Source organism: Magnolia sinica, chromosome 2, assembly GCF_029962835.1.
Source record: "Magnolia sinica isolate HGM2019 chromosome 2, MsV1, whole genome shotgun sequence".
Lineage (NCBI taxonomy): Eukaryota > Viridiplantae > Streptophyta > Magnoliopsida > Magnoliales > Magnoliaceae > Magnolia > Magnolia sinica.
Window position 1 is genome coordinate 33879160 of NC_080574.1, and position 16753 is coordinate 33895912.

Below are 16753 nucleotides of genomic sequence, written 5' to 3' on the forward strand. Positions count from 1 at the left end.
TGTTTTTCAGAGATTTTTCAATCCTTGTTTTCTTTTAAGCCTTTTGTGATATTCATTCTAATTTCTCTCTCAACCTGAAGAAATTGTCTCCGAAGAAATTGAAATCCTCCTTGAATTCATCAACTTCTTTGTGTTTCTGTACTCTAAAAACACTAGACTATGACAATCTGCATCCTCTCTTTGACAAGTACTGCTCAAAAAGCTGTGGGACGCTTATGGCATGGCAGCTGGGATGGATGCTACGGTCCCTTGGCAGCACGGGCCTTGCTGACAAAGTCGAATCGATGATGAGAGCAGGTGGACAGAAACGGGTACATTAGTTTGGAAGAAATCTTGACTGTGAATGCACAAGAGAGGGATCCGGCAGGCGCATGGAAGATTTGAGATGTTCAACCATGATAAGAACAAATTGGTTTAAAGAAGGAAAGCTGGATCATGTTATGCAAGCGAGGGGAGAGAATGTATTGTTAGGTGATTGCAAGAGAATGATTAAGGGTGTCAGAACACAAATCGATCTACACCTTTAATCATTCTCTTCTTGCAATCAAGCCAAATGATACCTTCTCTCCCATCCATCAATTGGGAAACATGGTGAAGCTCTGCTTCCTAAATCAATCCGTCCTTAATTGTGTTGAACATCTCTGGTTGGAATCCATATCTGTTGCATTCGCAAGCAAGAACAGCAACAAACTGATATGCCAATTTGACTTCCTTGGCAGAGGCCATGCTACTGAGCGATTGCCAAAGCAAAGCATCCGATTCAAGCTCCAATGCATGAAGAGAAATATTGTTCATGTACTTCAAGGGAGCCCTTTCATTCTGGATATAGGCAGAGAAGATGCAATCCGTCTTGTCTTGTCTTGTCCTGTGATGATGCCCTCCCCGGGTCTAAAGCGTATTGTTTGATCAAGCAAGTCACACGGCATTGTTGGATGGGAGGCCCATCTTTATTGCCTTCCACAAGTTATTGGGCCCCAGTGTGATCGCACAGGAGGCGGCGGATTGCATGGTGACTTGATGCCACTGGCAGCGGCGTGGCTTGGGTGGATGGATCCCTGGCTGTTGGGCCCACCATTCTGTCCATTTTTAAAAGCTCATTTTAGGGCATGATCAAAAAAATAAAAATAAATAATAAAGAAAAAAAATGAAACAGATCCGAATCTCAGGTGGTAATTGAATATCCACTGCTAAAAACTTCTTGGGGGCCACTGGAATGTTTATTTGCCATGCAACCTGTTGATAAGGTCAAATGTGCTGGATGAAGGGACCACCCAAATATCAGGTTGATCCAAAACGTGTCGCCCACAGGAATTTTTAATGATCAATCACCACTGTTTCCTGTGGTGTGGTCCACCTCGGATTTGGGTCTGCTTCAGTTTTGGGATCATGCCTTAAACTGAGCTGTCAAAGCATATTTGCTGCGTGGATGTAAGGTACACATATCTTGGTACGCCCCACAGTCCGAAGCTGCGCGCTCCTGTCACGGATCATCCGCATGTTTGATAGTTGTTAGGTCGGGTCGAGTAGATACTTGACTGGGCTGTATCTGTGTGGGCTGATCAAATCCCGTCATGTTAAGTCGGTAAACCCACCATGTTAAGATGGTGAAAAATCTTCTAGAAGTATTGTGAGGCCCATCACACGGGAATTCAAGCCACCCCACCTGAAGCTTTGTGAAGCCCACTGTAAATGTAACTCAAGCCCTCTACTGTGTGCATTCCGGCCCAAACGAGCTGATCGATTGATTGATAAGGTAGGCCACACAGCAAAACATTAGTCAGATATGTCATTAGTATTAATGGCCCCACTTTTATAGCCCACCTAACTTTAGCTTTAAAAAAAAAAAAAAAGGTCTTCAGCCAAGGATTTATCTGGATGGGGCTTCTGCATATCTTATGTCAAGCTGCTGATAGCCCTTGATGGCATATTTTATGTGAGAAAATATAAGATTTTGGGGTATGATTTACCGCTCAAAACTCTACCTATTGAATGGTAGATCTTAATGTCAAAAGGAGTTTTTATGTAATTTGATGATTTTAAGAGTGGTAACATCTAATGTCAAGCCCTTTTATGTAATTTTGGAGCAATTAATCACTCATTCTTCCAAGCTCTATCTATGGGCTATCCATTTTATGTAGTTAAATTGAAATTTTCGGCTATAATATCAAAGCCGGGCCCTTTTCATATAATTTGAAGATTTTAAAAGGATTTACCACTAAATCTCAAAGCTAAACACTTTATACGGATATCTAAGCATCCACCTTTACACTTAATAGGTTCCACAACCATAGGAGCTGTTTACCTAAGCATAAGAACTTAACAACTTAGGAATACCCGCTTAAAAAGAGTTATAAATCATCCAAACGAACCGTTTGCCACTAAAGATGTGAGGAGTATAGAGCTCTTACGCACTTCATTTAAATTTTAGAAAACCTCAGTCGTCAAGAATAAATGATCAGCCAAATTGCATTTTAGCCCACCTTGAAATGTAAATTCCTACTCAACTGAATTTTTCTATTTTCATCGATGATAAGGTAGAGATACCAAATGAGCGGAGCTTCAAAAGCTAGTTTTTATTTATCAAAAGACCCAACAGCAACAAACACAAACAAAACTCTAAAGGAGAGAAGAAGGGGGGAGAAGGGGGAGAGAGAGAGAGAGAGACCCAACAGCAACAAAGACATACAAAGCAGCCAAGAAGAGTAGAGAGAGAGGTCTAGCAATGCTTGCGACAGATGCAACGTCGACGGACACCTTGGCATACTCCATCAGAGAAATGCTCAGCCTGGCATACGCTCGCGCAGTTGCTGCTCCTGATACATATTCCATTGAACGTCTTGCTTGCCGTCTCGCATATACGCCCCTCCGCCTTCTCTGTACATACCACCCCCCAACTACCATTATAAATACCCTTTTATTGGCTGGGGTGGCTGTTCCGGCCCCCACACATTTTTATCATTTTTAAGAGTTATGATAAAAATCCCATCATCAACCTTAATACAAATACAACAAAACCATAATTTATATATCAAGCAACCATCTCCACTTATGTCCACGTGGCACATGTCTTGATGGGCAGGGGATGCTTGATCCTAGCCATTTTGTTGGATGGATTTCTAAACGTACTTCCATCAGTCGCTGCGATTATAAGCAACGACGGCTCTTATTTATTTATTATTATTATTTTGTCATGCGAACCCATCCATGCTACTTTCCATCAGATGAACGGTATGGATCTCATGCACGTGTGCCACAAGTAAGAGATTTAACGTACTCTTGTATTCGGTAGTTTGATTAGTACGTCTGCTACAATACATCCTGACCTACATCAGGATGATCCAAACCGTTTATTTGACTGAGGTCTACATGGATAGGATGCCCCCAAAATAATCTCCGACTACATATTTCAACCCTCTGATTATCAGAGGCTATGGTGACCATCGTTTAAAGAAAAAGAACCAAATTATCGAAACGATGAAATAATCCAACTTAGAGCTTTTATTCTTCGAATTCCGACCATGCAAGGCGAGGCTCGTGACATAAACGGTTTGGATCATTGGAATATGACCCAGATTCAACAGCTAAAGTCCCGACGTATTTAATTACAGTACGTCGTGATGTATTCGAGCAACTTTTAATACGTAAAAGTACTGCTGACACCACATGCACCCGCGGGGTATACAGGCGAAGTGGCACGTTTTTGAGACATCCGAGCCGTTTGTAAGTTGATCCCCACCGTTCAGATGAAATGGCGTGCAAAAGCAGGCTGATCTAAACATCAACGAGGCCAGTTCCTATAAAAGGACACTCTAAGGTGTCCGTATTTCATCCAGGTCATCTAAACCGTGGGACCCATCTTATGCACGGCCCAGATATTCTACACAATTGCATCTTGGATGGAAAAGAGACTAGAGAAGAGAGGGAGGCACCAGAGGCAAATAGGAGGAAAGCCAGCAAGAGAAGGGTCAAAAGAGGAGTATTCTTCACGCGCGCCATTTCCCACTGCTTTCTCTTTGTTGGGAGGGGAGAGCCTGTATTTATAAGGTACGGGTGTTTGACACGTGTGTACACGTGTGTTAAACCTTTGTGTTCTGCCATTGCGTGGCAGCGGCTGGGTACCCACTTTCTCTCACACGTGTAAGAGGGATAGGGTAGGCATTTCTGGACCGGATACTCAACACCTCATGCTTTACGCGGCGCGTAAATCTCTCCAGCTCTGTGGGCCCACCATGATGTCTGTACGACATCAAGTCCGTCCATCAGTTGAGATCCCCAATGCTAGCCCTGGAACCAAATATCAGCTAGATGGACGACTCAGGTAAGCCACGTCACAGGGAACAATGGTGGTGGGACATTAACCATAGCTTTGTGTGGGGTCACCGTGGTTTGCATGTTTCATCAAATCCGTTCATCAGGTTTGATGCACAAAGATGAAGGTAATTTAAAAATAAAATAAAATGAGCCTAATCCCAAACTCAGGTGGGCCGCTTGGAATGGGTTGCGTGGAACACGTGTTGTTAACAATGCGGTCCGTCCGTCCACTGCACCGAACAAAACCACGCTTCCCTTGTAGGACTCGGATTGCGTCGCGTAGCACACAGCACCGGCGTCAGTACTGTGTGCTGCTGGAAAAGCTGTGGGCCCACTATTATATGTGTTTTATACACGCATTCATCCGGGTTTTTTTTTTTTTTTTTTTTCAGCTCATTTTAGAATTTGAGCCAAAAAAAAAAGAAGAAGAGCAGATCCAAATCCCAGGTGGACCGCGCCATAAAAACAGCGATGATTCTACCGTTAACTTCTTGGAGGCTACAAAACTTTTGGATCAAGCTGATATATGTGTTTTCCCTTCACCAGGTATGTCGGACCTAATCAACATGCCCGTTGGATGGCAAGTAAATATTGCAGTGGTCCTTGGGAAGTTGGTAACCGTGGGCATTCAATCACTACTTTTCCTATTGTGTGGTCCACCTGAGGTTTAGATTTGCCTACTTTCTGGGATCAAACCCTAAAATGAGCTGACAAAATGGATGGACGATGTGGATAAAACACTTACATCATGGTGGGCTACGGAGGTTTTCCAGCTACACGACACAATTCGAGTTCCCCCACTACAGGAAATTGCTCTTTTACCGACGACATAATTCATCGATATTTCATATTTTTTCATCGGTAATGATTATTATCAATGAAATATGTCGTCGGAAAGATCGTCACGATAAGACCTGGCTAAAGGCTTTTCTCGACGAAATATTACTTAGTCGGCTATGGTAAAACAAATACCGACGAAAAAAATCGTTGGCAAAACATGTTACTTTTGGTAGGAAAAAATAATATATTTCATCGGTAAACCAAGCTAATACCGACGAAATATTTCGTCGGTAAAACTGTGGATTAAACTTTTACCTATAATATATTTAGTCGGTATAAACTATGGATTAAGCTTTTACCTACGAAATATTTTGTTGGTATAAACCATGGATTAAACTTTTACCTACGAAATATTTAGTCGGTATAAACTGTGGATTAAACTTTTAACTACGAAATATTTCATCGGTATAAACTGTGGATTAAACTTTTACCTACAAAATATTTAGTCGGTATAAACTGTGGATTAAACTTTTACCTAAACTTTTACTTACGAAATATTTCGTTGGTATAAACTGTGGATTAAACTTTTACCTATGAAATATTTAGTCGATATAAACTGTGGATTAAACTTTTACCTATGAAATATTTAGTCGGTATAAACTGTGGATTAAACTTTTACCTATGAAATAGTTCGTTGGCATAAACTGTGGATTAAATTCAGGAAAAAATTCCTAATATACACCTGTAAATACACTTGTTACAATACATTTTCATCATATTCACATCCACATCCATCCAAAAACAAACTAAATCCATCCAAACACAAACCACATCCATCCATACACAAATAATCCCATCCACATCTACATACAACCCACATTCATCCATGCACAAATGTATATAAGTTTAACATTCGTATATAAAATAAATCACAAAGATAAAGGCGGAGGTTTAGGTTTAGGTTAGGTTTATAGGTTTAGGTTTAGGTGTAGGTTTAGGTTTAGGGATTTGAGATTAGGTTTAGGTTTAGGTTTAGGAATTCGGGTTCGGATTCGGTTTTGGTTCCAGCTGCTCTCTGATCTCATCGCCCGTAGTTGCTGAACCTCTCTCTGAGATATCAGCTGGAGGTTGGAGGCAGGTCTAGCGAATGCCATGAGCTTAGCACCATGGCCAAGCCCACACACATATCCAGAATGGGTGCTAAGCACCTCGCTCAGGATATTTGGCTCACTCCGCTGACTACCATCGGGAGTGGGCTGACTGCGTATGATGTCTATCGCCGTCTGTAATAACATATGAATTTTCATAACGAATGACATTATTATAATTCAATGCAATTAAATTTTATAATGTAAGGACTTTTACCCAATTCTCGTTGGCTCTAAGATGAACCTAAGATCCCGTCGCCTCTGTAAAGGTCTACTGGTCCAGGCTCCTGGCCGGTGATGGAATCTCGTTGCGCAATTGAAAGGACAATAGAGTTAATATAAATGCATGGAAAGAATATATCAACTTAATAATCACCAGTAATTTTTTACCATGTCGTAACAATGTCGTATAAATAACTTTGAACTAGCTACGTGGTTCACTTCTAACTTTTCCTTGTTCGCAAAATTTATTCTGCTCATTTTTTAAACACATTATTCATAATACATTGTTATTAATTGCGTATTTAATTATTACCTTAAGATATCGTAAATATGCAAATATTACTCGAAAAGCCTCAGACAAAAATCTCTCGTAGAGTATCCGTTAGTCGTCTATGGTCACGTGCCGTGGTGCGAACAGTACAACCTCATCGTGGGTCCTGCACCACTTGTACCGCCAGTGTAACTCTCCACGGTACTCTTTAAATCGCTCCTTGACCATGTCGTTGACGGCATGAGAAATGTAAGTAACACTCAGATTCAAGACAAATTTATCATATAGTTTCGTAAATAATAGATTAAGGCAATAAACTTATTAAGAAAATAATTTAACCATAAAAGAACTTTCACAAAAGAAAATTTAATTTACTAATATTTACCTGAAGGCGCTGACGGATGAGCTGCCGTGCATCATCTGTCACGTTTGTCCAACGGGGGTGGTAGCGGGAATCAGAGATCGGCATAGGACATCGACCTCCAACGTAAATAACTTGACATTGTCCCCAACAGGTCTAAGGTAGTCCTGTGGAAACTCTACCGTCATTCTACCCTCACGCGTAAGTCGCTCTAAAACTAACTCACACATGGGTCCACGTCCTCATCCTCGTTGGTTGGTCGACGATGCTGTCGCAAAAGAAATATGTAAGTCTAAACATAAATAGAATTTACTAAATAAATATATGTTTAGACTTACATGCAGTGCCCGATATATGCTCAACCGAGGGCTCAGACACCTGTGATGCAGCACGCGACGTCGATGATGTTTCCGTCGCATCATGGGTGGAAGGGGTAAATCTAGTGCGCGAACAACCTGATTTCCCACCTGGTGCCATAACTGAATATGTGCGAACTACAAACTTAACCGAACAGTTCCTAACGGTTCTAGGAAATTTGGAACCGAACGAACCGTTGGCACCCTAGAACCGAACCGAACCGAACCGTTAAAACCGGTTCGGTTCCGGACGGTTCCACGGTTCTTGGCTTTTTATAATCCAACCCATTGCAAGCCCATGTCCATCCATGTTGTGGTCCATTTGATGAATGGTTTAGATGTTGTATAAGGTGTTCAAAAATATATTTATGAAAATAATTATTCTAGAGAAAATAATTATAAGATATGCAAAAATACATCGGTTCGGTTCAAGGTTCGGTTCCACGGTTCGGTTCTACGGATCGGATCCACGGATCGGTTCACGGTTCGGTTTGGTTCTACATACCCCCAAACCGAGAACCGAACCGTTGTCACCGGTTTTTTGATTTTTGGAACCTAAAAATCGGTGCACTCTGATGCAGCACGCGACGTCGATGATGTTTCCGTCGCATCATGGGTGGAAGGGGTAAATCTAGTGCGCGAACAACCTGATTTCCCACCTGGTGCCATAACTGAATATGTGCGAACTACAAACTTATAAATTTAAACAATGTTAGTACAAGTGTATGAACATCAATATAATAAACACATTAAACTTTACAGTGCAAGTGAAATATACTAAAACATTATACAAGCAGTGTTGATGGTAGAATGAATTTGTGCTTATGCTTAGAGAGATGATTAAAATATGATTAGACCATTACACTATGATGCAAGCAGAATATAATAAAACCGTAAACATTCCAGTAAAATTTGAAAATTCCATTATACATTGTCATTCTATATTAAATACATGTATTTTATTGTAATACAAAACAACTTCGGACCAACTATCTGAAGTACTCCCTGCATAAGTTATCTTACGTTGTAGAAGTATATATCAAGCTGTGTGAAGCACTTGACATTGTTATAGCCAACATGCCAGTCACAATAGGAGAAATATGGTCTTTCGGGACTTCATTCAGATGTGCAAGTGACAAAACCGCATCTTCCATGCGAAGTTTCCCGCGGTTATATTCCTTCATCAGGTCGAGAATTTCTTTGAGATTGTGTAATCTTTCATTTGAGTCATCGTCGATATATTCCTCTCTACACTCATCGACCAGATCGGGTATCTCTTTGGCCTTACCAGAAGAAGATAGGGCTGTAAAGTCCATTCACAACAGCTGATGAAGTACGCTGTGTGCTTCCGCTACGCTCCGGTTTGAGGAGGACATGATCAGAAATTGACTCAACTACAAATGTGGATTATAAACAAGTCAGTTAAAAGAATAAATCATGACTTGTAATTTTCACGTATACATGTAATAATCAAATTATTCGAATTAAAAAATGACATGTAAATTATGTGTACATTTAATAATCGTCGTTTATATCACTATCGCTTAGGACTATTTCTTCTTCACCATCACTATCGTTGATCAGTATTTCCTCTTCATCGTCTGCAACGTCGTTATCAATGAAACCGCTATCATCTATAACAATGTCATGTATTATTGAGGTATCAACATGATCAGGTAACACATCATCTCTATCCAATTGCACCACATCAATATCAACATTTGGATCAGTCCCTCTATCCCCAGATGACATGTCTTCTTGATACGCTTGTTCAACCTTAGGTGTTTCATTTCCCCCATCCTCGCTATCTTCAATGTTTGGTTCGGGAACGTCAAATACGTTCCCGGGCTTTATTTTCTGCACCACGTACCAAGAGCCGCCTAACTTGGTATCAGCGAGGTAAAATACTTGTTTGGCTTGGCTAGAGAGGACAAATGGGTCGTCCTTAAACCACTTTTGAGATAAATTACCCTCATAAAGTAGTCGTCAGTCTGTATTCCCAACTTCTTATTTCCAATGTCCCACCAATCACATTTAAATAAGCACACTCGCTTTCTCATACAATAACTCAGCTCAATAATATCCGTCAAAATGCCATAAAAGTCAATTTCTACCTTCTCATGCGTTCCCTTCACAACCACTCTACTATTTTGTGTGGTCCTATACTTCTCACGCTCTTCAGTGTGGAACTGAATCCTGTTTACAATACAACCTGTATATCTACATACACATCTATCAGGGCTACACGCCAGTGAGTAAAGTACATCAGACCCATCCGCAGAGTTGTTAGAGCGCAACGTCTTCATCTATTATCACGTACAGAATGTAATTGTTTAGGGATTTTCTTAGGTTTAAATATTGTGCAATACAACAAAATTCTAAGTGCGGTAAGATACAAGGTGAAATCTTACATGTTTTGCATACAATTCTGGAAACTGATCCTGATGCATTCGATCATAATTTGTAGGGTATTGGGACTTCATCTCCTCGATGTGTTCGCTACACATAATTGACATGTCATCAGCAAGAAACATTAAGATCATCGTCTGTAGAGATACAATTATTGAGGAATTTGACTTACTCTAAGTACGACTCTATTTCTTCACAATTGTGCAACACATACCACCACATATTTACTTGATCCCCAAGGTCCATATCCTGATACGTCGGGGATCGTAATGGACAGACGTTATGTGCGAATACAGATATGAGTCATTGTTCATGCTCCTGCCCTTCGTCGGTATTCCGTTCTCGGTTGAATCTATCTCTATGCCACGAAGATATATGGAGCAAAATGTCAGACACTCATTATTAATATACGCCTCAGCCATGGATCCCTCTGGACATGCCTTATTCCTCACAAATCTTTTTAGTGTGTGAATGTATCTGTACACAAAACTATTATGTTATACGTATGAAAACATGGATATATGTAGTCTATGGAATGAATAAAAATTTTAATAGGTTCTATCACCTTTCGATCAGATACATCCAACGATATTGTACTCGGCCTGCAAGCTTCGCCTCATGCGGTAAGTGAATCGCTAAGTGTACCATGACATCGAAAAACGCAGGTGGAAAATATTCTTTCAAGATTGCAAAGGATTATAACAATGTCCCTCTCCAGTCGTTTAATTACCTCTACATTCAACGATTTTGAACACAAATCCTTAAAGAATATCCTCAACTCAATCAACGCCGCACTAATATCCTTGCTCAGGAATTCACGAATCGCAACCAGTAGTAGACGTTGCACAAGAATGTGACAATCATGACTTTTCATTCCCGTTACCTTACAGTTCATAATGTTTACGCGCCAAGATATATTTGACGCATATCTATCGGAAAACTTCACCGATCTCAACCATTCACATAAATGCTTTTTCTTTAGTTTTGCAATGTGTAGTAGGCTGCTGGTATAGTAATGAATTTTCATGTGGTTGCAAGTGCAACTCTTTCCTTAAACCCATTGCTTATATATCCAATCGAGCCTTGAAACTGCCTTTTGTTTTCTACTCTATGTTCATCAATGTTCCGAAGACATTGTCACATATATTCTTCTCAATATGCATGACATCTAAGTTGTGTCGCAATTTCAGATCACTCCAATAGGGCAATTAAAAAAATGCTCTTCTTCATCCAGTTATACTCTGATATTGTATGTTTCCTTTTCTTCAAGTGCGTTGTCTTACCAAATTTAACTTCTCCAATGTTACTCAGTTGTTGTATCACATCTTTTCCAGATACCTCTTTCGGTGGTGGCCTATGATCTTATTTATCATCAAAGATCATCGTCTTCTTGCGCCAATTATGATCGCTTGGAAGGAAGTGACGATGGCCCATATAACACATTTTTTTACCATGCTTTAATGACAATGAATAAGTCTCAATACTACATGTAGGACAAGCAAACTTTCCCTTCGTGCTCCACCTAAACAAATTCCCATACGCGGGGAAGTCATTTATTATCCACAGGACCGCTATATGCAATTGAAATGTCTGTCCTTCAAATGTGTTATACGTTTGTACATCTTGACTCCATAACTCGTTTAACTCATCTACCAACGTTCGTAAATATACATAAATGTCATTCTCGGGTGACCTGGGTCCAGAAATAAACAATGACATTATGAAAAATGACTCCTTCATACAAAATCAAGGAAGTAAATTGTAGGGTATAAGTACTATTGGCCATATACTGTTCGAGCTACTCATGTTACCAAATGGATTAAAACCATCACTTGCAAGACCTAGTCGAACATTGCGAGAATCCTCTGTAAACCAGTCATATTCCTTATCAAAATTTTACTAGACTTCAGAGTCTGCAAGGTGCCTCAGTGTACTATCATCATGAACGTGTTTCTCCTTATGCCACCTCATATCTTCAGCAGTCTTGCGAGACATAAACAATCTTTGCAATCTGTGTTTTTATGGGAAGTACCTTAACACCTTTTGTGGGATTTTCTTACGCTTGACTTCGTCATACTTCCACTTAGACTCTCCACATTCTGGATAGTCTTCAACATTTTCATGCTCTTTCCAATACAATACACAATCATTTATACACGCATGTATGGGGATGTAACTAATGCCCAAGTCTCGTATCAAAGATTTTGCCTCGTAATGAGACTTAGGCAATGTCTCACCATCCGGTAATGCTTCTTTCAATAAGTCAAGTAACATGTCAAACGATTTATTACTCCAACGATTTATTGTCTTCAATGAAGTAACCTTGTAAGAAAATTCAACTTGGAGAAGTTCTCACACCCCAGATAAAGTGGACATTGCGCATCCCTCAACAACCTACTAAACTTTTCTGATTCGACATCACTCATAGGAGGAATATCCTGGCTACTACTCGTCGCTGCAAAATTAGTATCTGCAGTTGTTCTCCTTAACACATCCCCTATGATATCTTACATTTCGTCAACGTCTTCATCCTCGTCATCCGACACAATTGGGTCAGCAAGGGCTTCAGGGGCCTCAACTCTTTGGTGGATATCTTCACCATGATGGATCTACCAAGTGTAATCATGGTAAATCCCAACTATAAATAAATTATCTTCTACTTTATCTAAAGTCTTATGAACCATGTTCTTACATTTTCAACATGGACACCTAATCCTATTACCTGAATCTGCCCGATTTCGTGCAAATTCCATGAACTCTTGAACCCCTTGATTATACTCTGGGCCAAACCTGTTCTTAGCTCGCATCCAACTCTTATCCATCTCTACAATAAAAAGATTAGAGTCAGTTTACAGAAATAGGTTTAAGATTAGGTTAGGGTTATAGGTTTAAGTTAAGGTTATGGTTATAGGTTATAGGTTTAGGTTTATGTTTAGGTTTAGGTTTAGGTTATAGGTTTAGGTTTAGGTTAAGGTTATAGGCTATAGGTTTAGGTTTAGATTATAGGTTTAGGGTTAGGTTGTAGGTTTAGGTTTAGGTTAAGGTTAAGGTTATAGGCTATAGGTTTAGGTTATAGGCTATAGGTTTAGGTTTAGTTATAGGTTATAGGTTTAAGTTTAGGTTTAGGTTTAGGTTATAGGTTATAGGTTATAGGTTTAGGTTAAGGTTATAGGTTATAGGTTTAGGTTATAGCTTTAGGTTTAGGTTATAGGTTATAGTTTTAGATTTAGGTTACAGGTTTAAGGATTTGAGAATAGGTTTAGGTTTAGGTTTAAGAATTCGGGTTCGGGTTCGGGTTTGAGTTAGGGTTATAGGTTTGGGTTTAGGTGTAGGTTTAACTTAAGTGAATTAAGTTTAGGTTTAGGTATAGGTTTAGGTTATAGGTTTAGGTTTAGGTTTAGGTTATAGGTTATAGGTTTAGGTTTAGGTTATAGGTTTAGGTTTAGGTTATAGGTTATAGGTTTAGGTTTAGGTTATAGGTTTAGGTTAAGGTTATAGGTTATAGGTTTAGGGATTTGAGAATAGGTTTAGGTTTAGGTTTAGGAATTCGGGTTCGGGTTCGGTTTAGGGTTATAGGTTTGGGTTTAGGTGTAGGTTTAAATTAAGTGAATTAAGTTTAGGTTATGGTTATAGGTTATAGGTTTAGGTTTAGGTTATAGGTTATAGGTTATAGTTTTAGAGTTAGGTTATAGGTTGAGGGATTTGAGAATAGGCTTAGGTTTAGGTTTAGGAATTCGGGTTCGGGTTCGGGTTAGGGTTATAGGTTTGGGTTTAAGTGTAGGTTTAAGTGAATTAAGTTTATGTTATAGGTTTAGGTTTAAGTTTAGGAATTCGGGTTCGGGTTCGAGTTTAGGTTTAGGGATTTGCGAATAGGTTTAGGTTTAGGCTTAGGGTATAGGGATTCGGATTCGGATTCGGGATGGGGTTTAGGTTTGGGTTTTCAAGTTTAGGTTTAGGTTTAGGTTAGGGAGTTGAGATTAGGATTAGGTGTAGGTTTAGGTTTAGGGATTTGAGAATAGGTTTAGGTTTAGGAATTCGGGTTCGGGTTTAGGTTTAGGTTTATGTTAGAGATTTGAGTTTCGGTTTAGGATTAGGTTTAGGAATTCGGGTTCGGTTCGGGTTTAGGTTTAGGGATTTATGAATAGGTTTAGGTTTAGGCTTAGGGTTTAGGGATTCGGATTTGGGTTCGGGATCGGGTTTAGGTTTGGGTTTTCAAGTTTAGGTTTAGGTTTATGTTAGGGAGTTAAGATTAGGATTAGGTATAAGTTTAGGTTTAGAGATTATATATATAAAAAAAATCTTAAATGGACCTGCAAAGGTTCCAATGTTGGGTGTCCTCATCCCCATTGGTCCATGTGGTGTGGCCTACTTGAGTATTGGATTAGGTGGAGGCGGCTTTGGTGGATCCTTCCTGATGTAGAACCTGTCACAGACACGTTCTTAGCACCAGGTTATTTTAGGGCATGACGTATAGGGTTTTATTTGAGGCTTAGGCTATACAAACATCAACCCGATAAAACATGGATCTTGACGGGGTTGAGGTCTTGAGTTGCCCGACTCAATTTGAACTAGATTGATATATAAGCTACTTATAAATTATAATTGAGTGTCGGCGTTGAAGGAAAAAGAAATTTAAACCTAAACCTACACTATAATTGAGTGTCCGCGTTTTAGTTTTAGGTGTATGTTTAGGTTTAGGGTTATACTAGGGTCTTCTCCATCAATTTCGAGCTAATACATAAACACGGGCCTGTCTAAATTGCCAGGCCATCCATATTGATGTCCATAGGAAAAGGACAACTTCATCATGGTCATAACAGTGATTCCCACCTTCCAGGGACTCCCTCTCAACATCTGGATAGCTCCGACGCACATCCGGGTCTGCTCCATCAATTTTGAGCTAATACATAAATACGGGCCTGTCCAAATGGCCAGGCCACCCATATTACTTTTCATAGGAAATGGACAACTTCATCATGGTCATAACAGTGGTTCCCACCTTTCAGGGACCCCCGCTGAACATTCGAATAGATCCGACGTACATCCGGGTCTGCTCCATCGATTTCGAGCTAATACAATTAAATCCTAAATTAGTTACCCATCCAAGGTTGGATTGATTATAATACTTTCATATTCCCATTTAAATGTCCACGCTGAAAATCTGGCAGCATCTCCCCATGCCTTTCTAGATAAGTTGATCTTACATTACATTTCGATGCCAAATATCTAAAACAATGTTATTTGGCATTGGATACGGAACGGAAGAAATACATCCAGAGATAAACGAGGAGATGAATCGCGGATCAGGCATGAACATTTAAATAGATTATATGAAAGCATACTATCCATTTAACCTTGAACTATCCAAAATGGGACAATTTGAGTGATTTCTATGCCACCAAAACATACCATATCTATATATGGCTACATAGAAATCCTCAAACGGGTAACTAATTATCTTAGTTACAAATCACAATCACAAGTCACAACTATAAACTAACAAGTCACAATAATAATTTAAGAAAAAATGTAATACATATTAAGCATCACTAAGTGAAAGTATAATAGTTACACTTTACAAGAGTATTAAAGCTTTTCTCTTTGTATAAATGTGCAGGATGAGCATGTTAGGCACAGGCCCAAGCCTGAGCATGGCATATAAGGGCCCATTTGATAGGTCAATTTGTGAACGGGGCATGTTTCAAAAGGGAGAACTTTGATACAGGTAAGTGGATGATACTCAGGCATTTAAAAAATTTTGGCTCATGACTAGCTCGCCACACTAGGTGCTCACTCATAACCTCGGGTTGAAACTCTCGTGAGCTTACCACTAAGTTATATGGTAGCAGGCAAATGTAAATTTACGCTAAAACTACTACTTTCACTCTATCTTAAGCATATGCTCATCCTAATGATGAGAACCAGATGAATGGTGGGGTTTTTACTCATGTCCTGAGGTAGACTCACAAGAGTTTTAACCCAAGGTCACGAGCTACAGTACTCATCGTGGTGAAATCCCATTATGGTGTGAATGCGTGAGTGTGAGTGCATTTGAAAAAAAAAGGAAGCTAAAAACCACAACAATATAAGTGTGTGAAATGACTATCTTTTTCATTGCAATTTATGGCCCTGGGGCCCTTAAATTTAATGCTTGATGAGCGAAAGTCCAACCATTGGTTTTTTTGGTGGGACCCATCATGGGAGATCATCTGATCTTGAAAAGATAGATGTTAGCTGTGGAATCCACTTGAAATAGATCAGGTGTGGGGTCCACTGACCAAGTTGACAGAGTTATCCACACAAATAATCATCTAAATGCAATACAAATAATTGCATCATTTCTTTCTGGTACATTGTTCTATCGTCTAATTAAAGAAAGAGCATGGATTGAAGACTCAAGTGACTTCAAACGACTCACTTGGTCCTGAGTCAACTCACCGAGTTAGAGAGAGTCAGATTTTTCCATGTCCAAGGCTGACTCGTGATGCTGAACCAGATCGGACTCAATTGAGTCTGAGTCGGCTAAGCCGAGTCAGCTATTACCCAAAAATGAATCATATTGAAAGATCATCTGAACTATAACACAAATAACAGTGGAGATAATGATTTTCACTGTTAAACAAATCACAGGGCCCACCATAATGTTTATTTCCCACCCAATTTGATCATAAGGTCATAAAGACCTGGATTAAGAGGAAAAACAAATTCCATATTGATCCAGAACTTTTGTGACCCAAAACGAGTTTCAATGATAGACATTCAATCCTCCATTGTTTTTTTGCAGTGTGGTCCATCTGATACATAGATCTGTCTTATCTTTAGTCTCAAGCCTCAAGACGAGCTCATCCAACAGATGGACGGTTTGGATGTAACACATACATCATGCGGTGGGTCC

At 39.7% G+C, this 16753-nt stretch overlaps 2 long non-coding RNA genes across 2 annotated transcripts; one reads left to right on the forward strand and one right to left on the reverse strand.

The window, feature by feature from the left end:
* Nucleotides 1-996: 996 nt before the first annotated feature.
* LOC131236932 (uncharacterized) lies at nt 997-1844 on the reverse strand. Its single transcript, XR_009166947.1, has 3 exons — nt 1664-1844; nt 1438-1555; nt 997-1076 (listed from the first exon to the last, which is right to left on the reverse strand). It is a non-coding gene; the product is annotated as an uncharacterized LOC131236932 (long non-coding RNA).
* On the forward strand, nt 1215-2111 carry LOC131236931 (uncharacterized). Its single transcript, XR_009166946.1, has 2 exons — nt 1215-1753; nt 1852-2111. It is a non-coding gene; the product is annotated as an uncharacterized LOC131236931 (long non-coding RNA).
* The last annotated feature ends 14642 nt before the right edge of the window (nt 2112-16753 follow it).